Source organism: Cervus canadensis, chromosome 19 (genome assembly GCF_019320065.1).
Source record: "Cervus canadensis isolate Bull #8, Minnesota chromosome 19, ASM1932006v1, whole genome shotgun sequence".
Taxonomy (NCBI): Eukaryota; Metazoa; Chordata; class Mammalia; order Artiodactyla; family Cervidae; genus Cervus; species Cervus canadensis.
This window is the reverse complement of record NC_057404.1, coordinates 54,613,780-54,638,781: the sequence shown is the minus strand read 5'-3', so window position 1 is coordinate 54,638,781 and position 25,002 is coordinate 54,613,780. Positions and strand designations below refer to the sequence as shown.

The 25,002-nt window shown below is 38.2% G+C and overlaps 1 pseudogene; it reads left to right on the top strand.

Annotated features, from left to right (window-relative positions):
* Nucleotides 1-5,283: 5,283 nt before the first annotated feature.
* Nucleotides 5,284-9,676, top strand: LOC122422176 (annotated as a pseudogene).
* The last annotated feature ends 15,326 nt before the right edge of the window (nt 9,677-25,002 follow it).

The following is a 25,002-nucleotide window of genomic DNA, read 5'->3' as shown; positions in this document are numbered from 1 at the left end:
TCTTAAGATGGTTTATTGTGGCAGCAGATTGATGACTTCACCAAATATTTTTACATCCAGATTTTTGGAAACTGTGAGTACGTTACTGTATATATTAGTGGGGAATTAAGGTTTCAAATAAGTTGACATTAAAAATAGAGAAATTAGCATGTATTATCTGGATGGGTCCAAGGTAATTATGGTTTTTTAAGAGTGGGAGAGAGAAGTACAAGAGAGAGAAGGAGAAAGATGGCACAGTGAGGACTCAACTCAATGATGCTGACTTTGCATATGGTTATGTGGGATATAATCCAAGGAATGCAGGTGGCTTCCAGAAAGGCAAGGAAATGGATTTTCTCAGAAAACCTCAAGAAGGGAACTCAACACTACAGATAGCTTGATTTTAGCCCAGGAGAAAAAGTGTGATAGAGTTCTAATCTACAGAAATACAATATCATTATGTGGTTGAAATCAGTAAATTTGTGGTAATTTTTTACAGCAGCAATGGAAAACTAATATACCTATTAATCATACAATTGGAGGTTTTCAGAAAGAAGTTATTTTATAAATATTTAGTTCAGAGAAGGTTGGATAAAGATATGCAGACACAAGGGTCAAGGACATATTGACAAAAAGGGAGGTGGACAGAGGAGAGGCTAATTTAGATAATACCTAGGTTAAGATAGTACAGCTTAACATTGTGGCTGTCTAATACTACACAGTTACTGTGTAGCACAATGAGGGGATTACTTAAGGTACGTTTTGTGTCAAGTGACACATGTGAAAACTTATTGTAAATGCTGATGTATTTTTTACATTGTGAATTATTTTGTTTAAGGTATTCAAGTTTATATTTTCATCTAGTACAGTTTTTAACATGGAAGTGAGCATCAGAATGCAAATAACTGAGAAAAGAAGAGAAACTCAAGGCAAAGGAGAAAAGGCAAGATATACCCATCTGAATGAAGAGTTTCAAAGAATAGCAAGGAGAGATAAGAAAGCTTTCCTCAGTGATCCATGCAAAGAGATAGAGGAAAACAATAGAATGGGAAGATTACAGATATGCAGATGACACTATCCTTGTGGCAGAAAGCAAAGAAGAGGAACTGAAGAGCATCTTGATGAAAGTGAAAGAGGACAGTGAAAAAGCTGGCCTAAAACTCAACATTCAAAAAACTAAGATCATGGCATCCAGTCCCATCAGCTTATGGCAAATCAATAGATGGGGAAACAATGGAAACAGTGACAATTTTCTTGGGCTCCAAAATCACTGCAGATGGTAACTGCAGCCATGAAATTAAAAGACACTTGCTCCTTGGAAGAAAAGCTATGACCAACCTAGATAGCATATTAAAAAGCAGAGACATTACTTTGCCAACAAATGTCCAACTAGTCAAAGCTATGGTTTTCCCAGTAGTTATGTATGGATGTGAGAGCTGGACTATAAAGAAAGCTGAGCACCAAAGAACTGATGCTTTTGAACTGTGGTGTTGGAGAAGACTCTTGAGAGTCCCTTGGACTGCAAGGCAATCCAACCAGTCCATCCTAAAGGAAATCAGTCCAGAATATTCATTGGAAGGACTGATGCTGAAGCTGAAACTCTGATACTTTGGCCACCTGATGTGAAGAACTGACTTATTGGAAAAGACCCTGATGCTGGTAAATACTGAAGGCAGGAGAAGGGGATGACAGAGGATGAGATGGTTGTATGTCCACTGACTTGATGGACATGAGTTTGAGCAAGCTCTGGGAATTGGTGATGGACAGGGAGGCCTGGCGTGCTGCAGTCCATGGGGTCACAAAGAATGAAGCAACTGAGCGATTAAACTGAATTGAACTGAAGCATCAGAAAGTAATTAACATGGAGGTTTAGATACGAAAGAAAACTTTAAGAATGTATTCTATCTTAGGAAGATTGGAAGATTTTTTGTTTTCTTTTTCTTCTTAGACATAATTTCATACTTCTTGAAAACTACTGAAGAAATTCCAAGAGAGAACTGATCAAGTACAAGTATGAACAATTTTCTGTTTGCCAAACAATAATTATTACTCCTCAAAGGATTACAAAATGTATATTAATGAATTTTTTTTATCATTTCTGGTCTCTGCCTTGTCAGTTATTTTGAGAGATGATAAAAATTATTCCCTACAAATTGTCAGCAATTAGAGTCCATTTCCCTGTGTTTGGTACACATATTTCATATTATGCTATAGCGACATTATAATTGACTAGTTAAAGTGTTTAACCAATTGTACTTTGAGGGTTATTTTCCCTGGCTCTAGAAGTATCTTATTGAGACAATAATGAATTCTGCAGAGCCAATCTTATTCTCTCCGGTTGAAAAGACTTTATTATTTATCACAGATAGAGAAAGGCAGTTTTCTTCACTGAAAAAAGCAAATTAAAGTGAAGTGGAAAAAAAGAGGATTGCTGGAGCAAAAATTTGAGAGAGCTGCTTCGTGAGAACAAAGAGGGCTGTGAAGAGAAGCTGGCCTTTTACAGTCAGATGTTGCCTTTCACTGGTATCTGTTAAATTTAAAGACACCATGAAAATTGGGTGACATTGCATTCAAATGCTTTTAGACCTCTCTTTGGATACAAAACGTAGGTTTCATGTAGCTTTTATCTCTCCAAGCTAGTGGAGACTAGGGCAACGCTGTTTGTGCCTCAGAGCACTGTGAGTTAGTTACAGAATCCAAATGCAGCCACAGAAGAACTTGGGCAGCTTATTTTCAGTTGCACTTTTTAACTGCAATGGTTTAGTATTTCTTCATACTAAAAATTTGCTGCTATATAGATAGTTTACTCAAACCCAGTTGCATTATTTATGCACTACCAAAATTAATTTTTTAACCTCATCTATCAAAGCATTTTTAGCATTTGCAAAAAATCTTGAAACATTCAATCATAGGAGGAGTTTTGAGCAAAACGTGAGTGTAACTCATAATATTTATCATGAGAGGTCTGCTTTAATGAAAAATGAACTCTCTTTGCATAGTATTCCTGGTTCTGGAATATCCTCAAGTGTTGTGAAAGTAAAAGCACACCGCCTCACCTCCCTCAGAGGTGGAGGGTTTTACTTCATCTCTCTCCTGGACAAGGGTCCTTTTCTCTTTGTTTTCATTTCTTTGTTTAATAAGACAATGCTACTTGAAGCACATATTTAAATATATAATTTTCAAAGCTCAAATAAATATTTTAATTTCTCTAACCATTAAAATATTGAGCATGTTCATTATTCCCCAGTTTCCTTTTGTTTCTTTGCAATGCCTCCCTCTTGCCTCTACAGCCAATCTGCAGGGAACAACGGATCTGCTTTGTCAAAGTGGATCAGTGTATATGATTTCAAATTTCATATGAAAGAATTTATAAAGTATGTATCTTTAATTTTGTTCTTACTTTTTTTTTACTCAGATACTTTTTTTGAAATTCATTATGTTGCAGCATGAATCAATACTTAATTTATTTTTAGTGCAGTGCAGTATTCTATTGCATGTTATTGTTGTTGTTCAGTCACTAAGTTGTGTCTGACTCTAAAGTATGGAAACCTTACAATCTATGTGTCTATTCCATATGTTGATGGATATTACAAATAATATTGCTGTGTGCTTATAAATAAGTTGCATTTGCCCAGGGACTGATGATGTCGAATATGTTTTCATGAGTTTGTTGGTCATCAATCTTTGGGAAAGTGTCCAAATCTTTTGTCCATTAAAAAAAAATTGGATCATATTTTTTATGAAATTTATTACATTCATTAAGAGTCTGAGCTTCTAAAATTATTTCTAAAGACCATATTCTGGATACAAGCTCTTTTATGAGACGCATGATGTACAAAGAGCAAATATTTTCTCTGTCTGTGGCTTGTCTTTTCATTCAACTCTGAAGGGAGAAAACAAGTGTCAAATTTAAATTCTACAAATCTACACTATGCACTTCCTTCTCAGGAATACTCAGGAGTAAAATATTATTACATCAAACAACCACGATGATAGAAATTTGGATAATTAGAAGCTATAAGCTGTTTAATGACAGGGCATACTTTGATCTCTGAAATCCTGGCATCTTAAAAGGTTGATTTGTTCAAATAATACTTCCAAGGAGAATTTTGCAATAATAGAAAATAAAACAGAGTTGTACATTTTTTATACAGCCTCCACATTTGACAAGAAATAAGACTGACATTTTGAGAATATTCTCAATTTGATATCAGCTCTAAATTTATGAGTTTGAATTGTTTTGCAGTTCTCTAGCTGCAAAAGGAGAAAAAATATATTCTCTTTTTGAGACTATTTTTCACTATCAGTATTTTCAAGACTAAGCAATGGAATTCCACAGTTAACACTAAAGGAAGATAACAGGTCTAAAACTAGTACATTATTGGAGCCTGGTAGCTCCCTGAATTAAGGAGATAGAACTCCATGTCTTGTGAAGCCAGGGTGGGTAGAATTTGCAGGACAGAGTACTGCAGAAAAGAGGGTTACCCAAGGAAAGAAGTTCAAATATATTCAGAAGGGCCTCCTTGAATATTCAGTTGATTACTAATCAGAGAATGTAGTAAAGACAATCCCTGGTGCTAGGGAAAGGACTTCTCCAAAAAATTAGAGGTAAGACTATCTGGCATTGAAGAGAATATGGAACAACACATGTTCTTAACAACCAAAGTAGAAAACTTTATAATCCGGGGCAGGGGGCGGCAGTTGGAGGGACGGTGGGTTACAGTATTAAGCAGGATGCTGCCGCAAAAGTGGGAGAGAAAATAATCCTAGATGAAACATAGTTCTAATCCAGCCTAGAAAAGATTAAAAGCAAGATTCAAATGGTAAAACTATTATCAAAAACTTAACCATGTTCCGGAACCAAGCTCAAAAATATAGTAACAGTATTAAGCAGGATGCTGCCACAAAAGTGGGAGAGAAAATAATCCTAGACGAAACATAGTTCTAATTCAGCCTAGAAAAGATTAAAAGCAAGATTCAAATGGTACAACTATTATCAAAAACTTAACCATATTCCGGAACCAAGCTCAAAAATATAGTAACATAAAAATATTTTAGTTAAGAATCAAGGTAGAATTCAGAATGTCTGGTAACCCCCAAAATGACCAGATATGAAAAGGAGGAAAAGAGAAAATCTGAGGAAAAAATAAAAATTGACCCAGAATTATGCAGATGGTAGAAATTTTAAAAAAGAGCAAACTTTAAAACACTGATTATGAAAATATACTTTATGTCCATGTTGGTTAATTTGGTCTTTGGCAGTTTCCCAACTTTTAAAGTTATTTTTTCTTTGTGATTAACGTCATGTTGATGTATATTGCTGATGTAAGCTTACGATGTGTTTCTAATTATGGAAAAGTTGTCATAATTTTTAGCATTCAAAGTGGAAAAGAAACCATATTCTCTAAAGGACAATGAATTGGCCTTGCTATTTATTTACGTCTACCAGCATTTACCTAGCTACTCATGTTTGAAGCACAGCTAGTTTTGTAAGAGAGGGGAGAAAATTTTCCTTTCACCCCTTTGAATTACGGACTCTGGGCTGAGAGAACAAAATTTCTCCCTGTAGATCATCTACACACTTTACGGGCAGGGAAGCCTGGTGTGCTGCAGTCCATGGGATCTCACTGGAGAGTCAGACTGCTGAGCAACTGAACTACAACAGTTTAAGCTCCTTGATTCTGCAAGGTGACAAGAAGGTGGGCTTCAGGCTTAGGCTTCTTCTGAATCTCTACTATTCTTTTTGGTTTGGGACAAATAACATAATTCCTCCAACGCACCTCATCTACAAAATGGAAATCATAATACTTGTTAAAGAAAATCAATAATATAAAAACACCTAGAACATAATAGGAAGTTACTAAATGTCAACTTTTAGGGAAAATGATGTTGAAGAAGTGAGCATGCAGAGTTAAAGAAATGAAAATTGAATTTTTTAAATACGTTTAAGCAGAAGCCATATGTTCTTTTCCTGTTTGGCTATTATTTGTGTGTGTGTGTGCATATGGGTAGTGGATTTATCATTTATTTTATCCTCCTTTCAAAAATTCTAATTTAAAAATGTAGACTGTTAGAATCAATATTTTACTATGGTGAGAACTTACCACTTGACTTCTGTGTTTGGAAGAGGTACAGTAAAATTTTAAACTCCTTAAAAATTTTGCTATTTGGTTCATTGTTAGGAAACTCAGTGATATGTGAGTTGGTGCTCTATATAATGTACAAAGCAGTATATAAAGTATAAACAATCTTCACAGTACTTATTAATTTTAACAGTACGTGTTAACATTTTTCATTATGTTAATTTTAATGAAAACAATTAAATAAATGTTATTTTATGTGGAGCACCATGACTCAATAATCCCTGCAGGTACCTACCAAGAACACTTGATGCTAACACGTAGCAGCTTTTCTTTCCCACTTACCGTTCCATCAGACAGAGTAATAGGTAGCAGTGTAGGTATTACATTTCTAGGGGAAATGGAGATTAATTAGTAAAAAAAATATTACACTGATATTAATCTCACAGTCATATTGATAGTTACTAAAAAAAATAGGATTAATGAATAAATCATACTAATCTGACCTAAAAAATGGATTCAGTTACTTTGCTTTGAAAGGATCATTTCGTTAATCTTACAAGTGCTTACCAATTCATAAAATGTTAAATGAAACATTATTTTCATTAGCTCTCTTCACAGCCGTCTTGGGTGATTATCTAGGGCTAGTCAGGTTATGTGATTATTTTGCTTCTATGTAAGGCAACGTGAAATTTATAAAATTTATTGGATATTTTAAAGACTGGTAATGTAATAATGTTAGTAGCTACTGCATGCTTGATTCAGAAGATAGACTGTGGAGACTTTGTTATTCCTTACAATTGTTATCTAAAGGGCTCTGGTAAGTTAAAAAAAAATGTTTTCCAGACCCCTCCCGTGCCGCGGGCTGGTGAGGAGATGGTGGGGAAGGTTTCCCGGCCATCCCCCTCCAACTTCTCCCCAGCGGGAGCAGGAGCTGGTTGGCCTGAGATGTGATTTCACTCTCTGCATTCAAAGGACATCCTTTCTGAGTCGCTGTGAATAAATTTGGAATGACACTGTATATTTCCATCTGATGAAGAATTAGCTGAACCTTGGCTAAAGATTGCTGCACTGGACGACTTCAGAATGTTATTTGCCATGTCACCCAACAGGAGTCAGGACCCCACGGACTGAAGCACAGTGGCCTCGCCCAGATCTGGGACGACCTCAGGGCTGGCACCCAGCAAGTGTACGCCAGACAGAGCATGGCCAAGTCCAGACCCATGGAACTCTACCCTCACACGTGTGACTACCACACAGGTGTTCACCAGTCCAACCAGGCTCGAGGGGCTGGTGTCTCCTAAATCGAAAAAGGAGCAGATGCCAGGGAGCTCAGTGTGTGGGCTTGGAATTGTACAAACGGCTTAAAGAATTCCTGAAGAATTACTTGACAAATCTTAAGGACGGAGACGATTTTATGAATGAGAGTGTACTGAAGCTCTACACTAAGCAGTGGGAAGACTACCGATTTTCAAGCAAAGTGCTGAACGGGATTTGTGCCTACCTCAATAGACATACAGTATGGAGAAGGACATGGCAACCCACTCCAGTACTCTTGCCTGGAAAATCCCATGGATAGAGGAGTCTTGTAGGCTACAGTCCATGGGGTCGCAAAGAGTCGGACACGACTGAGCGACTTCACTTCACTTCACTTCGCCACGAATGTGATGAAGGATGGAGAGGAATCTATGAAATCTATTCTCTTGCATTGGTGACTTAGACAGAATATCTTTTCAGGCCACTGAATAAAGAGGTAACAAATGCTGTTTTAAAACTCATTGAAAAAGAAAGAAATGGTAAAGCCATCAAGTAAGACTGATAAGTGGAGTTATACAGTCTTACGTGGAACTGGGACTGAATGAAGATGATGCCTTTGTGAAGGGCCTTATGCTAACGGTGTACAAGAATCCTTGAATTTCAGTTTCTGGCTGACACAGAAAGATTTTATACTGGAGAGAGTACTGAATTCTTGCAGCAGAATCCAGTTACTGAATTTGTGAAAAAGGCAGAGCCTCATTTTCTGGAGGAACAGCGGAGGGTCCAGATGGAGCTTCATGAGAGCAGAAGGAGGAGCTTGCCAGGAAGTGCCAAAAGGTGCTCCTCAAGAAACACCTAGAGCTCTTCCACACGTTCCTGAACCTGCTGGATGCCGACAAAAATGAAGATTTGGGTCGCATGTATAATCTTGTATCTGGAATCTAGGATGGCCTGGGGGAATTGAAAGAACTCCTGGAGACACACATTCACAATCAGAATCTTACAGCAATTGAGAAGTGTGGAAAGGCTGCGTTAAAAGACCCCAAAATATATGTACAGACAGTGTTGGATGTTCATAAAAAATACAATGCCCTGATGACATCGGCATTCAACAATGATGCTGGCTTCCTGGCCTCACTGGACAAGGCTTGAGGTTGCTTCATAAACAGCATCGTTACCAAAACGGCTCAGTCCTCTAGTAAACCCCCCTAGTTGCTGACTTGATACTGTGACTCCCTGTTAAAGAAGAGTTCAAAGAACCCATAAGACGCAGAACTTGAAGACACACTCAACCAAGTGATGGTGGTCTTCAAATAAATCGAGGACAAAGACGTGTTTCAGAAGTTCTACAGAAGAGGTTGTCTCTGCTGGCCAAGAGGTTGTCCATCAGAGTGTGCGGGCAACGATGCCGAGGCAAGCACGATCTCTAAGCTACAGCGAGCTTGTGGTTTTGAGTATACCTCTAAACTTCAGCGGATGTTTCAAGACACTGGTGTAAGCAAAGATTTGAACGAGCAGTTCAAACTCCGAGCCACTGGACTTGGATTTCAGTATGCAAGTACTGAGTTCCGAATTGCGGCCCTTTCAGGAGCCTTGTACTTTTGCCTTGCCTTCGTAGCTGGAAGGGAGTTACCAGCAATTCACAGCCTTTTACGCGTCAGACGTCACAGTGGCAGAAAATCGACATGGTTATATCAACTGTCAAAAGGAGAATTAGTAACAAACTACTTCAAAAACAGATACACTTTGCAGACATCCACAGTCCAGATGGCCATCCGGCCCCAGTACAACACAGAGGATGCTTACGCCATCAGCAGCTGACCGGGAGCACCCAGATCAAAATGGACATTTGGGCAGAAGTCCTACAGGTTTTATTGAAGTCAAGTTATTGGTCTTGTAAGATGAAAATGCCAATGCTGATGAAGTAGAACTGAAGCCAGATACCTTTATAAAATTATATCTTGGTTATAGTAATGAGAAATGAAGGGTTAACTTCAATGTGCCAATGAAAACGGAACAGAAGCAGGAACAAGAAATCACACACATAAACATCTAGGCAAATCGCAAACTACTGATTCAGGCGGCTTTTGTGAGAATTATGAAAGTGAGGAAGGTCCTAAAAACACCAGAGTTACTTGGAGAAGTACTGACTCAGCTGTCCTCCAGATTCAAGCCCCGGGTCCCGGTTAATTAAGAAATGCATTGACATTCTGATCCAGAAAGAGTATCTGGAGCGAGTGGGCGGGCAGGACACCCACTGGCTTAACCCCAAAGGGTCTGAGCGCGGGCACAGCCCCGCGGCCCCGGGGAGGGGAGCCGAGTGCCCGGCGGCGGTGTCTTCGGACTCCTGCTTGGCCTGAGGCCCAGGCTCCCATCGCAGTCTGGGGCGGCTGGAGCTGCTTAGGATCGCCACACTTAATGTCTGTACATAAGGACACCAACACCATTTAACCTGATTTAAGACCAGAGGGTGGGACCTTCAGCCCTGAGGGCTGCACGCTTCTGCATCCAAGTCAACCCATTGGCCACGTGAGCACCAGCTGCCAGGGCCCCTCTGAGGCCAGCAGTCTTGGAGAGCGGGTCTGAACTGACCCACGTGTAATCTGCTATGAAAAGCCACTCGTATAGTATGTTTCATCTTTTAATGTGTGAAAATAAGGAAAATTAAAGGTTTTCTGTACAAAAAAAATATTTTCCACAAACAAGACATATGATTTCATCAAATCATTTATTATAGTCTGATTTCATATGACTATATTTAGCCATATAATATGAAGACATTTAACCAACTGGAATGGCAATTTATACTAACATCACAACTATCCACATTTTAGAATTTTTTGCAGAAGACTTCTATAACTAAGACTTCAAAATGTCAAATTTTGTTTATATGTGTATTTCAATGACGTCTAAAACCATTTCCTTATAATTAAATATTTATACTTAAATTTATAAATATTTAATTAGAAAAGTATATTAAGTGACTAAAATAAATAACATATGAAATAAATTCAATTTGCTACCAAAGAGATGTTACCGATTCTACAGGATTTGTTTTTTTTTTGGCACAAAGTGTAAAGGGTTTTTTAAATTTTTTTTATTTATTTTAATTGGAGGCTAATTATTTACAATATTGTGGTGGTTTTTGCCATACATTGACATGAATCAGCCATGGGTGTACATGTGTTCCCCATCCTGAGTCCCCCTCCCACCTCCCTCCCCATCCCATCCCTCTGAGTCATCCCCAGCCCTAAGCACCCTGTCTCATTCATCGAACTTGAACTGGCGATCTGCTTCACATATGATAATATACATGTTTCAATACTATTCTCTCAAATCATCCCACCCTCGCCTTCTCCTACAGAGTCCGAAAGACTGTTCCATGCATCTGTGTCTTTTTTGCTGTCTCGCATAGGGTCATCCTTACCATCTTTCTAAATTCCATATATATATATATATATATATATATATGTATTAATATACTGTATTGGTATTTTTCTTTCACATTTACTTTACTTTGTATAATAGGCTACAATTTCATCCACCTCATTAGAACTGACCAAATGCATTCTTTTTAATGGCAGAGTAATATTCCTGTGTATATGTACCACAGCTTTCTTATACATTGGTCTGCTGATGGACATCTAGGTTGCTTCCATGTCCTGGCTATTGTAAACAGTGCTTCGATGAACACTGGGGTGCACGTGTCTCTTTCAGATCTAGTTTCCTCGGTGTGTATGCCCAGGAGTGGGATTGCTGGGTCATATGGCAGTTCTAGTTCCAGTATTTTAAGGAATCTCCACACTGTTCTCCATAGTGGCTATACTAGTTTGCATCCCCACAAACAGTGTAAGAGGGTTCCCTTTTTTCCACACCCTCTCCAGCATTTATCGTTTGTAGACTTTTTGATAGCAGCCATTCTAACTGGCGTGCAATGGTACCTCATTGTGGTTCTGATTTGCATTTCTCTGATAATGAGTGATGTTGAGCATCTTTTCATGTGTTTGTTAGCCATCTGTATGTCTTCTTTGGAGAAATGTCTGTTTAGTTCTTTGGCCCATTTTTTAATTGGGTCACTTCTTTTTCTGGAATTGAGCTGTAGGAGCTGCTTGTATATCTTTTGAGATTAGGGTTTCTTTTCATTATCTTTAACATAGGCAAGGTTATTTAAGTCAATAAATTTTTAAGGAACTTCACACATTCTGTTTTTTTCCACTGCCAATCACCACGGCTTGTGATGCACTGGAGGACTGTACCTGTACAGCAGAGACTGGGGGACATTAGTTTGCAGCCTGGTTAAAATGTCATCTCTCGTAAAAATAAGATATGGCTGCTTTTTGTTCTTTTTTTTGAACGCTATAAATACACATTTTATTGGATAGATTGTGTGTTATTCTAAAGTTGACTGCAAATGTAATAAATTCTTAACAATAAAAAATGTAATTTATTCTGCCATAAACTAAAAATGCCTTTCTGTGGGAAAGCCACATCAAGTTATTATAAAGATACACTGAATTTCAGAACTCAGAAAATACTAGTAGAATTGTGTAGGCATGTATTTGTATAAAATACTAATATTTTGGAATGAGAAATTTTTTGAAGCTTCTGTTGGCTATGACCCTGGAGTGGAAATGGCAACCCACTCTACTATTCTTGCCTGGAGAAGTCTATGGAGAAACGAGCCTGGTGGGCTTCAATCAATGGCTCTGCAGAGATTTGGACATGACTGACTGACTGAGCACATTGGCTATGATATATTTAGACATACAATTATGAAATAGTAATATAATGTACCATGACCCATCATATTGGGTGACCCTACATGGCATGGCTTAGTTTCACTGAGTTAGGCAAGATGTGGTCCATGTGATTAGACGGGCAAGTTTTCTGTGATTGTGGTTTCAGTCTGTCTGCCCTCTGATGTCCTCTCTCAGCACCTACCATCTTAGTGGAGTTTCTCTTACCTTGGACGTGGGGTATCTCTTCACGGCTGCTCCAGCAAAGTGCAGCCACTGCTGCTTACATTGGACGTGGGGTATCTCCTCACTGCTGCTGCTCCTGACCTTGAACGTGGGGTACCTCCTCTTGGCCACTCCAGGGCCTGTGCAGCTGCCGCTTGCCACCATACCAGAATATAATCAAGTACTGTAAATCTCCTCCCATCTCTCGACTGGAATTCCCCATGTTTTCTGGTGCTGTGAAAAAAAAGCCTTGAAAGATCTTCATGACCCAGATAATCACGCTGGTGTGATCACTCACCTAGAGCCAGACATCCTGGAATGTGAAGTCAAGTGGGCCTTAGGAAGCATCTCTACGAACAAACCTAGTGGAGGTGATGGAATTCCTGTTAAGCTATTTCAAATCCTAAAAGATGATGTTGTAAAAGTGCTGCCCTCAATATGCCAGAAATTTTGGAAAACTCAACCATGGCCACAAGACTGGAAAAGGTCAGTGTTCATTCCAATTCCAAAGAAAGGCAATACCAAAGAATGTTCAAACTACCTCATAATTGCACTCATCTCACACGCTAGTAAAGTAATGCTTAAAATTCTCTAAGACAGGCTTCAGCAATATGTGAACCATGAACTTCCAGATGTTAGAGCTGGATTTAGAAAAGGCAAATGAACCAGAGATCAAATTGCCAACATCTGCTGAATCATTGAAAAAGCAAGAGAGTTCCAGAAAAACATCTACTTCTGCTTTATTGACTATGCGAAAGCCTTTGACTGTGTGGCTCACAATAAACTGTGGGAAATTCTGAAAAAGATGGGAATACCAGACCACCTGACCTGCCTCCTGAGAAACCTGTATGCAGGTCAGGAATCAACAGTTAGAACTGGACATGGAGCAAAGACTGTTTCTAAATCTGTAAAGGAGTACGTCAAGGCTGTATATTGTCACCCTGTTTATTTAACTTATATGCAGAGTACATCATGATAAATGCTGGGCCGGATGAAGTACAAGCTGGAATCAAGATTGCCAGGAGAAATATCAATAACCTCAGATACGCAGATGACACCACCCTTATGGAAGAAAGTGTAGAAGAACTAAAGAGCCTCTTGATGAAAGTGAAGGAGGAGAGTGAAAAAGTTGGCTTAAAGCTCAACATTCAGAAAACGAAGATCATGGCATCTGGTCCCATCACTTCATGGCAAATAGATAGGGAAACAGTGTCAGACTTTATTTTGGGGGGCTGCAAAATCACTGCAGATGGTGACTGCAGCCATGAAATTAAAAGAGGCTTACTCCTTGGAAGGAAAGTTATGACCAACCTAGACAGCGTATTAAAAAGCAGAGACATTACTTTGCCAACAATGGTCCATCTAGTCAAGTCTTTGGTTTTTCCAGTAGTCACATATGGATGCGAGAGTTGGACTATAAAGAAAGCTGAGGGCCGAAGAATTGATGCTTTTGAACTGTGGCAAAGACTCTTGAGAGTCCCCTGGACTGCAAGGAGATCCAACCAGTCCATGCTAAAGGAGATCAGTCCTGGGTGTTCATTGGAAGGACTGATGCTGAAGCTGAAACTCCAACACTTTGGCCACCTGATGCGAAGAACTGACTCATTTGAAAAGACCCTGATGCTGGGAAAGATGGAGGGCAGTAGCAGAAGGGGACAACAGAGGATGAGATGGTTGGATGGCATCACCGACTCCATGGACATGAGTTTGGGTGAACTCCAGGAGTTGGTGATGGACAGGGAGGCCTGGTGTGCTGCGATTCATGGGGTCACAAAGAGTCGGACACGACTGAGCTACTGAACTGAGCTGAACTGAATATAATGTAGTATTCTGATTGATTTATAATACTGAATGTACTAGTTACCTAGACCTGCACTAATAAATTACCCAAACTGGGTGGCTTAAAATGCTTATGAGAGAAATATGTTCTCTCATAACTCTGGAGGCTAAAAGCTCTAAATAAAGGTATTGACAGGGCTATGTTCTCTCCCTCTGAAGGCTCTAGGTGGGACTTTACTGATTCTTCTAGCTTCTAGTGGTTCCTTGGCTTGAAAGTGCACTTTCCTCCATTTACATGGCATTTTCCCCATGCATCTGTGCCCCTCTGTCCAAATTTCCCTCTCCTTATATATTTCCAGGTAGGCATGACACGAGTTTTGAGGGGAAACTATTCAACTCAGTACATAAAGTAACAAAATCCAAATTATAATGCTTTAAGGAAAGTTCAGTCTTCCAGGTTTCTAGTGAATTTTTTTATTGCTGGTCTCATATAAGGTTTTATCAGATCAATGGTAAAATGTATTGTATGTTCAGCAGTGGTGGCTAATTGTGGTACATGGACTTAGTTGCTCTTGGCTTGTGGGATCTTCTCGGATCAGGGATGGAACCAGCGTCTCCTACATTGGCAGATGAGTTCTTTAGGGCTTTCCAGGGGGCACAGTGTTAAAGAATCTGCCTGCCAATGCAGGGGATGCACCAGATGCAAGTTTGATCTCTGGGCCAGGAAAATCCCCTGGAGGAGGGAATGACAACCCACTCCAGTATACTTGCCTGGAAAATTCCATAAACAGAGGAGCCTGACAGGCTACAGTCCATGGGGTTGCAAAGAATTGGACATGACTGAGCAACTGAGCATGCATGAATGCATACATGCATAAAAGGAATGCGTGCATGCAGCAGTGGTGAATATATCAATATGATGAAAAGCATGTAAGAATATAGGAATAGTAAGGAGACATTTAAAATGGTGAAACTTAAATAATCATGTCTGTAACAATCACCTAGTATCTTGGAACCTTGGAAAAAATAAAACAAATTAATGGAACTATTAATATTTTCTTCTCTAACCTTAGAAGTTGACTATAATAACAAAAGAGAAAAAAGTTATGTTTAAAGTAAGAAATTGTGAGTTGCTTCTAAAATTATATAAACATAATTTAGATAATCTAACATTAAAGTACTCCTTTCCCTAAAGCTGACCTTCTGATAGTCAATTCATTACATGGGACTGGTCAGACTTTAAGATATACTTTGTATAGTGTCATTAAATAACCTGAGATATTTTGTATTCATGAGCTTATTGAAAGATGCTTGTTGCAATTAGTGCTTTAAAGAGAGGAGAATTACCTCTGTCAGTTATGTATCAGCTATAATACATGTAGCTCTGAGCTAGCTAGATGAAAGTTATTTATAAGACTTGTAAAACGCAGCAGTAAAGTTACTTCATATCTGAGTGATTGGAATATGCCACTAGCAGATATTTTTTTCTCTCATAGCATTTGTGTAATAAATTAAAATATGGTACTTAATATATTCACAGTAAATAACAGATCTCTGTGAAACTTGAAGGTTATTATACCTGTTTTTAAAACCATGGGGGATAATATTCCATGGTGTATATGTACCACAGCTTCCTTATCCATTCATCTGCTGATGGGCATCTAGGTTGCTTCCATGTCCTGGCTATTATAAACAGTGCTGCGATGAACATTGGGGTGCACGTGTCTCTTTCAGATCTGGTTTCCTCAGTGTGTATGCCCAGAAGTGGGATTGCTGGGTCATATGGCAGTTCTATTTCCAGTTTTTTAAGAAATCTCCACACTGTTCTCCATAGCGGCTGTACTAGTTTGCATTCCCACCAACAGTGTAAGAGGGTTCCCTTTTCTCCACACCTTCTCCAGCATTTATTGCTTGCAGACTTTTGGATAGTAGCCATCCTGACTGGCGTGTAATGGTACCTCGTTGTGGTTTTGATTTGCATTTCTCTAATAATGAGTGATGTTGAGCATCTTTTCATGTGTTTGTTAGCCATCTGTATGTCTTCTTTGGAGGAATGTCTGTTTAGTTCTTTGGCCCATTTTTTGATTGGGTCATTTATTTTTCTGGAATTGAGCTGCAGGAGTTGCTTGTAAATTTTTGAGATTAATCCTTTGTCTGTTTCTTCATTTGCTATTATTTTCTCCCAATCTGAGGGCTGTCTTTTCACCTTACTTATAGTTTCCTTTGTAGTGCAAAAGCTTTTAAGTTTCATTAGGTCCCATTTGTTTAGTTTTGCTTTTATTTCCAATATTCTGGGAGGTGGGTCATAGAGGATCTTGCTGTGATTTATGTCGGAGAGTGTTTTGCCTATGTTCTCCTCTAGGAGTTTTATAGTTTCTGGTCTTACATTTAGATCTTTAATCCATTTTGAGTTTATTTTTGTGTATGGTGTTAGAAAGTGTTCTAGTTTCATTCTTTTACAAGTGGTTGACCAGTTTTCCCAGCACCACTTGTTAAAGAGGTTGTCTTTTTTCCATTGTATATCCTTGCCTCCTTTGTCAAAGATAAGGTGTCCATAGGTTCGTGGATTTATCTCTGGGCTTTCTATTCTGTTCCATTGATCTATATTTCTGTCTTTGTGCCAGTACCATACTGTCTTGATGACTGTGGCTTTGTAGTAGAGTCTGAAGTCAGGCAGGTTGATTCCTCCAGTTCCATTCTTCTTTCTCAAGATTACTTTGGCTATTCGAGGTTTTTTGTATTTCCATACAAATTGTGAAACATTACAGCATACTAACACATATATATGGAAGTTAGAAAGATGGTAACGATAACCCTATATGCAAAACAGAAAAAGAGACACAGAAGTACAGAACAGACTTTTGAACTCTGTGGGAGAAGGTGAAGGTGGGATGTTTTGAAAGAACAGCATGTATATTATCTATGGTGAAACAGATCACCAGCCCAGGTGGGATGCATGAGACAAGTGCTCGGGCCTGGTGCACTGGGAAGACCCAGAGGAATCGGGTGGAGAGGGAGGTGGGAGGGGGGATCGGGATGGGGAATACGTGTAAATCTATGGCTGATTCATATCAATGTATGACAAAACCCACTGAAATGTTGTGAAGTAATTAGCCTCCAACTAATAAAAAAAAAAAATAAATAAAAGCATTCAGGGAGTTAGTTTGACACAACAAAGAATATAGTTTGAAAATGAAGGACAAAGAACAAAGGGAAGTAGAGGAAAAATTTGGCAGTGTGAATAAACAAAAATAAAATAAATGGAAATAAAGGCTGAATAGTCTGCACCTTTGAAAAAAATAAATAAATAAATAAATAAATAAAACCATGGGGGAAAATGTTTTAAGTTGGAATTGTTCCAAATAGTAAGGTAAAAATGAAAAAAGAAAAGATTTTAAAATAAAAGTGTTATGTTTTAGATTCATATATTTTTTATACAATTTTTGGTTTGGTTTGAAATAATTTGAAATCTAGCATACATCTAATGTCAGATTAATTCAAAAGCAAAAATAGTTTTAAAGTATTTGTAAATTTTACAGCAAAATGGAATATGAATATAGGAAATGGTATGTTTTAATATGTAGAAAAATATTATTGTCTAGTAGTGTTCTTTTACTGAGAATAATTTGAGAATCTGGAAAAAGGCAAGAAAAATATCATCAAGCCAAAGACTTGGGAAACTTACCAAGACATAAAAGGATGGTCAAGAACAAAAAGAATAAGAAAAACCAGAGCTGCAAGTATGGCCCTCAGGGTTGCTTTCCCTGTATTCTCTCCTGATTCAAAAAGAAGCAACTGAGAACCTTCCAAGCTGAAATGAACTTTTCACTCTCTCCTAGAACTAGGTAGGGTTTTTCAATATTATTTAAAATTTTGCACTAGCTAGCTCTTTGTTTTGGGGGCTCTCCTGTACATTTTATTTATTTATTTTTAATTTTTTTAATTAATTAATTTATTTATTTTACTTTACAACATTGTATTGGTTTTGCCATACACTGACTTGAATCCTGTGCATTTTAGGATGTATAACAGTGTCTCTGGTCTCTACACCGTAGATGCCAGTAGCAACAAACTTTCTCTTCAAAATATAACAACCAAATTGTCCCCAGGTAATAAGTATGAACTGGGGCTCCCCTGATGGCTCAGAGGGTAAACAATCCACCTGCAATGAGGGAGACATAGGTGTAATCCCTGGGTCGATCAGGATGTTCCCCTGGAGGAGGGCATGGCAACCCACTCCAGCACTCTTACTGGAGAATTCCATAGACACCGGAGCCTGGTGGGCTACAGTCCATTGGATCACAAAGAGTCGGACACGACTGAAGTGACTTAGCACCCATGAGCTCAATAAATAACAAATATCTCCTACAACAAAAAAGCACCTAATAAAGAGCTACTGTGTAAAAGGAACTGAAATTTTAGCTCAATTTAGGGCTTCCCAAGAGGGGGTTCTTAGTAAAAGGCTCAGATTTTTAACTGATACCCCAAAAGGTATTCTTCTACTTCTAGATACAGATATAAACTTGAAATAAATTGGCCCTGGAGGAATGAGGCTCAACTTTAAAATATTTGGATCCCTGAACTTTATTAAATGGTCTGAGACTGCTAGTGCATCAAGTGTCTGCAAGAAGTAAACCTAATGTGTACACCATTATAGACCACAAATAATGTTTACAAATGTTCATGTTCACAGTATATCATTTAATCAGTCTCAGCAGGCACTGAACAAGAATAGGCACCATGACTAGAACTCAAAGAAATACTATAACTTGTCTCTTCATGGAATGGAGTTATCACATACCAACTTTTAAAATATATATTCATAATGCACTTGAGCAACTAGAAGGTGAGATTGCAAACTTTCCCAGAGAATTGAAAAACAGAAAAATAAAATATAAAAGTTACAGAAATGGCATAAAAATTAAAACTAGAGAGGTGGAAATTATGGTCAAAAGCTTTCATGAGGTTTGCTAAACAACAGATGCTATGGAAAATATGTGCGTGTATTCTCAGTCACTCAGTCATGTCTGACTCTATGCAACCCACTGGACTGCAGCCCGTCAGGCTCCTCTGTCCATGGGGTTTTCCAGGCAAGAATGCTGCAATGGCTTGTCATTTCTTCCTCCAGGGGACCTTCCCGACCCAGGGATCAAACCTGTGTCTCTTGCGTCTCCTGCATCGCAGGCAGATTCTTGACTACTGAGCCACCTGGGAAACTCTCCTGTGGGAAAGAAACAAGTTCTTAAGAAGATATGGAATATGGAAGACTGCTTTTGGTAAAGAAGGAATTTCAAGGGCTTAATTTACCTGCCTCCCCTGTGTCTGAAAAAAAATATTATATGTTATAATAGTCGATACATTGGGCTTCCTTGATGGCTCAGAGGTTAAAGCGTCTGCCTGCAATGCGGGAGACCTGGGTTCGATTCCTGGGTCGGGAAGATTCCCTGGAGAAGGAAATGGCAATCCACTCCAGTATTCTTGCCTGGAGAATCCCATGTACCGAGGAGCCTGGTGGGCTACAGTCCACGGGGTCGCAAAGAGTCGGACATGACTAAGTGACTATACTTCACTTCACTTCACTTCAGTCGATATATTATATATAATTGATGTAAATATTATGTATTATAAATCAATATGCAATAATAATATATATATGAGGAGTACCTTAAAATGTCTGTTACTGCTTTGAGAGTGTTTGCAGAGTCCCTGCAGGTGCAGGGACGAGGAATTGCTGTGGAGCTCTGAGAACCCCTTGAGTTGAGGAGCCAGAGCAGAAAGTCCAAGGAAAGCAAGGCAGCTAGAGTTTGCAGAGCAAAGTTCCAGAGAGATGACAGCTGGCTAACAGCACGCTCTTGAGTGTTCAGGAGAGTACTTATCACACAGGGTAGGAAACTACTTGAGGCCCAAGGAAGCACCCCTCCACAGAATTTAAGGTAACCCCACCTACAAGTCAGGCTAGAAAAAATTGTGAATCCATGGGACAATGGGCAGAGTCTTGAGGAAGTTCATATCTCAGTGGTTGGAAATAGTTAACTTTAGACTGAGCATTGTCCCAAATCTACATCAATAAAAATGACCATACCTGAAGGATCAAATTGCTCTCAAGTACTTAATTGCACTGAAGGACAAAACATAAGGATATTTACACAAATCTGAAAAACATGAAGCACTCAACAAGGTAGACTTCACAATGTTTACCATCCAACCGAAATTTTTCTAGCATGCAAAGAGTCAGAATAACTTCACCCATAGTAAGGAGAGTAATTATTCAATAAAAACAACACAGAACTGGGATGGATGTTAGAAGTGTCAGATAAAAGTACAGAAAAAAAACAGAAAAATCTGTTTTCATTATCATTTCATATGCTTAAAAAGTTAAGTAGGAGCATGGAGAATATAAGACTGTATTTAAAATTTTAGATATGAATGCTACAACATCCAAGAGGAAAAATACACTAGATATGATAATCTAGACTATCTGGATATGGATAATTTACTTACTAGGCAAATTACACACTGCAGGAGTTAAAACACAAAGCAAACTTGAAGACATAATATAAAATATACAAAATGGAACATATAGGGGAAATTTTTAAAAAATGAAGAGCATCATTGATCTGCAGAACAATATTTCTAGACATCACATCTATAAATAACAAAAAAGAGTATCCATCGGAAGGTAGATCCCAACTGCCCTCCCAGCCACAGTAATGACATTTCCCTCTCTGGATAAATGAAACAGTTCTTGCTAATGAGGCAGGAGGAAAAATCTGTTAAAAGATGTATAAGAAAGTTTTTCTTTGAAGATCTGCCAGACTGTCTTCCCCTTTTCTTTTATGAATGTAGTGTCAAAAAATGTTGGAAGATGCTGTGACCTTGAAGGCAGCTGGCCTGAGGATAAAGCTGACAACCAAAAACTGCATAGAAAACAAAATGGAAAGAACCAGATCACTTGATAATTTTATTGAGTCATCGAATTAACCAGTCATCATCCCTTGAAACATGGGCTTCCCAGTCGACACTAGTGGTAAAGAACCCACCTGCCAATGTATGAGATGCAGGATCAATCCCTAGGTAGGGAAGATCCTCTAGAGGAGAGCATGGCAACCCACTCCAATATTCTTGCCTGGAGAATTCCCATGGACAGAGGAGCCTGGCAGGCTGAAGTCCATTAGGTCACAAAGGGTTAGACATGACTGAAGTGACTTAGTATGCACGCACATCCCTTGAGACAGTCTGTGTGACAATTATCCTCATTGTTTAAACCACTTTGAATAGAGTTATCTGCTACTTGTGGCAAAACATGTTGACATGATTGTTCAAGACCCCTGACTAGAAACCAATATCCACAATAGAATTAAACAACTCACATTCTAAGTGTCTTTTAAATAGATTTCTTTCTCCTTGGCAGCATCTGTACTAATTCCTAGATAAAAGAAGTAGCTTCCACAGTCCTTAAACCATATCCCAGTAATTCTAGTCCAACATACCTCTCCAAAATGTTTCTAAATACAGTCCTAGAATAACACATGTAAGCATCAATATTATAAAATCATTCTCCTGCAAGAAATCTTCTGATGGTTTGTGCTGACTGAAGGTTTTCCTTAGCTTCCATGCAGAAAATTTCATGAGATGATATGACTCTCCAGTGTCTTTTCCTATCACCTTCTATCAAAATGTTTTATTTTTAAGCTACCAATTTTGGATAATTTAATTATCATTTTCATTTTTTACTTAAAAAATGCAGTTATGACCATTTCAAATATTCTAGATTTAGCTCTAGTATAGCTGTGCTACTCCTAAAATTCAATGTCTGAGATACTTTGCTTATCCTTCAAGAAAATCTTTCTACATGTTCTGATAAACTTCAATATAAACTTCATCTGTTCACAACATGACAGGATCATAGTACTTCATTGTTTGTGCCTGTCTAGTAAATACCTTTTTCTATACTAAAATCTTATTGGCTATCAATGGAAGAAAACCAATAACCTTTTAATGTCCAAATCCTGGGTCAGTACAGAGAAAACAATAATTGTTTAGTTGTTTAATGAATGAATGAATGGATGATTTATACATCAATTTATGAAAAACTCTATGATATAAAATTATTAAAATGTCTTAGCTTCATCAGTAATAATGTACTGAACAAATTTTTTTTTTATTTTGCAAACATTTTGTGCTATACAAAAGAAATATTTCAATATTCTGTATGTTCTTTTCTTATGATCAAGAATAATTTAAGTCAATGAAATAATAAAGCTATGCAATGAAATGGATAGTATTGTTAAAATAGTGGAAGGCAATTTGTACTTGAAAAGAAATCCTGTTTCATTGCCCTCATATTACAATATGAACTTCAGTTTTCATATGCAAAGATAAAATTACAATGAGACATTTTTGTGAAAATAAAATGAAATAATTTATGTTATATTTCTCTGTGAATGGGGACTTCCCTGGTGGCTCAAATTGTAAAGAATCTGCCTTCAGTGCAAAAGACCTGGGTTTGATCCCTGGCTTGGAAAGATGCCTTGGAGAAAGGAATAGCTACCCACCCTAGTATTCTTGCCTGGAGAACTTCATGGATAGAAGAGCATGACGTGCTACAGTCCATGGACTTACAAAGAATCGGGCATGACTGAGTGACTAATACTTTCTCTGTAAATAATTAACAGTTAAAGTCCTACCTAGTATATAATCAAAATAATTTGTCATAGGCTGTATCTAAAATGCTGGTACATGGTATACTCTTTATATGCATCTGAGATAATCTAGCATATTTACATATGAGTAAGAAAATAGCAATTTTCATTGACCAGATGCAAACAAAACTTTTTTTTTTTGCTGGACCAGATGACTTGTAGGACCTTTTTTCTCTAACCAAGGATCAAACCCAGAGCCCTGGCACTGAAATCACAAATGAGTCCTAACCACTGGACTGCCAGGAAATTCCCCAAACAAAACTTTTTAAAGGTGTCTGAAGACATACTATTGTCTTCCTCCCTTTCCTTGTAGACAGAAATTAACTCATAGATTTTATAATTGCTAAATTATAAAGAGGTTATTTGGTCTTATCTAAAGTTATATTGATATCAGATCACAGAAACTTACATAATTTTTCTCCTGGGATGTTGTAAAAAAGAGTAAACTCACCTTCTATAGAAAACAATAAATTGCTATTTAATGACTGGATCATCAGGAAACTCATGAATCATATATGATGCAGTACTAAAAAGGATAGCTCTAAAAACTTTGCATGATGATTTTGTGAAGAAATGTAGATGAAAGCATGTGTAAGTTTTGTAAATTATGTAATAGAGCAATACAGTTATGTACAATAGAACTTTTTTTGCAAAGATGGAAATTTTCTGGATCTGTGCTGTCTTGAGCACTCAAAAAAGACCAGTGTGACTAAAGAAATAACTTAAATATAACTTAACTTAGTGCCATTTAAAATAATTTAAATGTGTCATGCAGCTACTGGCTATTGTATCAGCAGTGATCTAGATATTAAATTTGATGAAAGAAAAACATGTCGTCTTGACTTGAAAATCAGTAAGAAATCTATCATATATGCTCCACTAAGCTCTCAATGGAGAGAATTCGTAAGTCACACAAACAAGTCACAGGCCCTCAGATTGTCTCAGAGCTGCTAAGAAGAAGTAGAAATGTAATGAATGGACTTGGCTTTAAGATTTTCTCAATGTATATATTTGAGAACTAAATATAGTTTTGAGACTAGAGTATTTGTGATAACAAATAAAGGGTGGAACAAAGAAAGTTAAAGGCAGTGAAATGCAGAAAAATGGGAAGAAGACAGAGCATAAAGCAAAAGGAATGATTAGGGTTAGCAGGAGATATGGGGGTGAGAGATAAATTGGGAGACTGGGGTTGACATATACTCACTTACTATATGTTTAATAGATAAAAACGAAGGACCTACTGTACAGGGAAGGGAACTCTACTCAATACTCTGTAATGACTTATATGGGAAAAGAATCTAAAAAAAGAAATACTGGATATATGTATAATGGATTTACTTTGCTGTACATCTGAAACTAACACAAACTTGTAATTCAACTACACTCCCATGACATTTTTTAAGATACATAAAAATAAATGAAACAAAAGAAATGATGAAATAAAGCTAATTTGGATCTGTCAAAGATAGCTGAGTATCATAACCATACAACGTCTTGCACTGAAAGAAGAAACACTCTGTGCGTTATGCGACAATTCAGAAGTTGGCAAGAAAGCTACTCCAATTTCAATGGCAACTCTATTGCTCCAGTAAGCCTGAGCAATAACAATAGGGGAGGGAAGGTGGGCCAGTGTTAGGCAGAACTGCCGTATGCAGTTGTCCAAGTTGCAGCCTGAAGGTACCTGGATGAAGTCAAGTAAGGGCTAGACTTCAACTGATCTTCCACTCTCCAAGCTGTAAGCCCTGCTGTTGGAAAGCACGTGTTGGAAGGAAAGATGACTTTTTACATTTTTCCACCCCAAAGCAGCCTTTTTTTTTCTGTCTTTCCATGTAGGGGTTCTATCTGTTATTCAGTCAAAGGCATCAGCTCAGTTCAGTTCAGTCGCTCGGTCGTGTCTGACTCTTTGCGACCCCATGAATCGCAGCACACCAGGCCTCCCTGTCCATCACCAACTCTTGGAGTTTACTCAAACTCATGCCCATTGAGTCGGTGATGCCATCCTGCCATCTCATCCTCTGTCCCCCCCTTCTCCTCCTGCTCTCAATCCCTCCCAGCATCAGGGTCTTTTCCAATGAGTCAACTCTTCTCATCAGGTGGCCAAAGTATTGGAGTTTCAGCTTCAGCATCAGTCCTTCCAATGAACACCCAGGACTGATCTCCTTTAGGATGGACTGGTTGGATCTCCTTGCAGTCCAAGGGACTCTCAAGAGTCTTCTCCAACACCACAGTTCAAAAGCATCAATT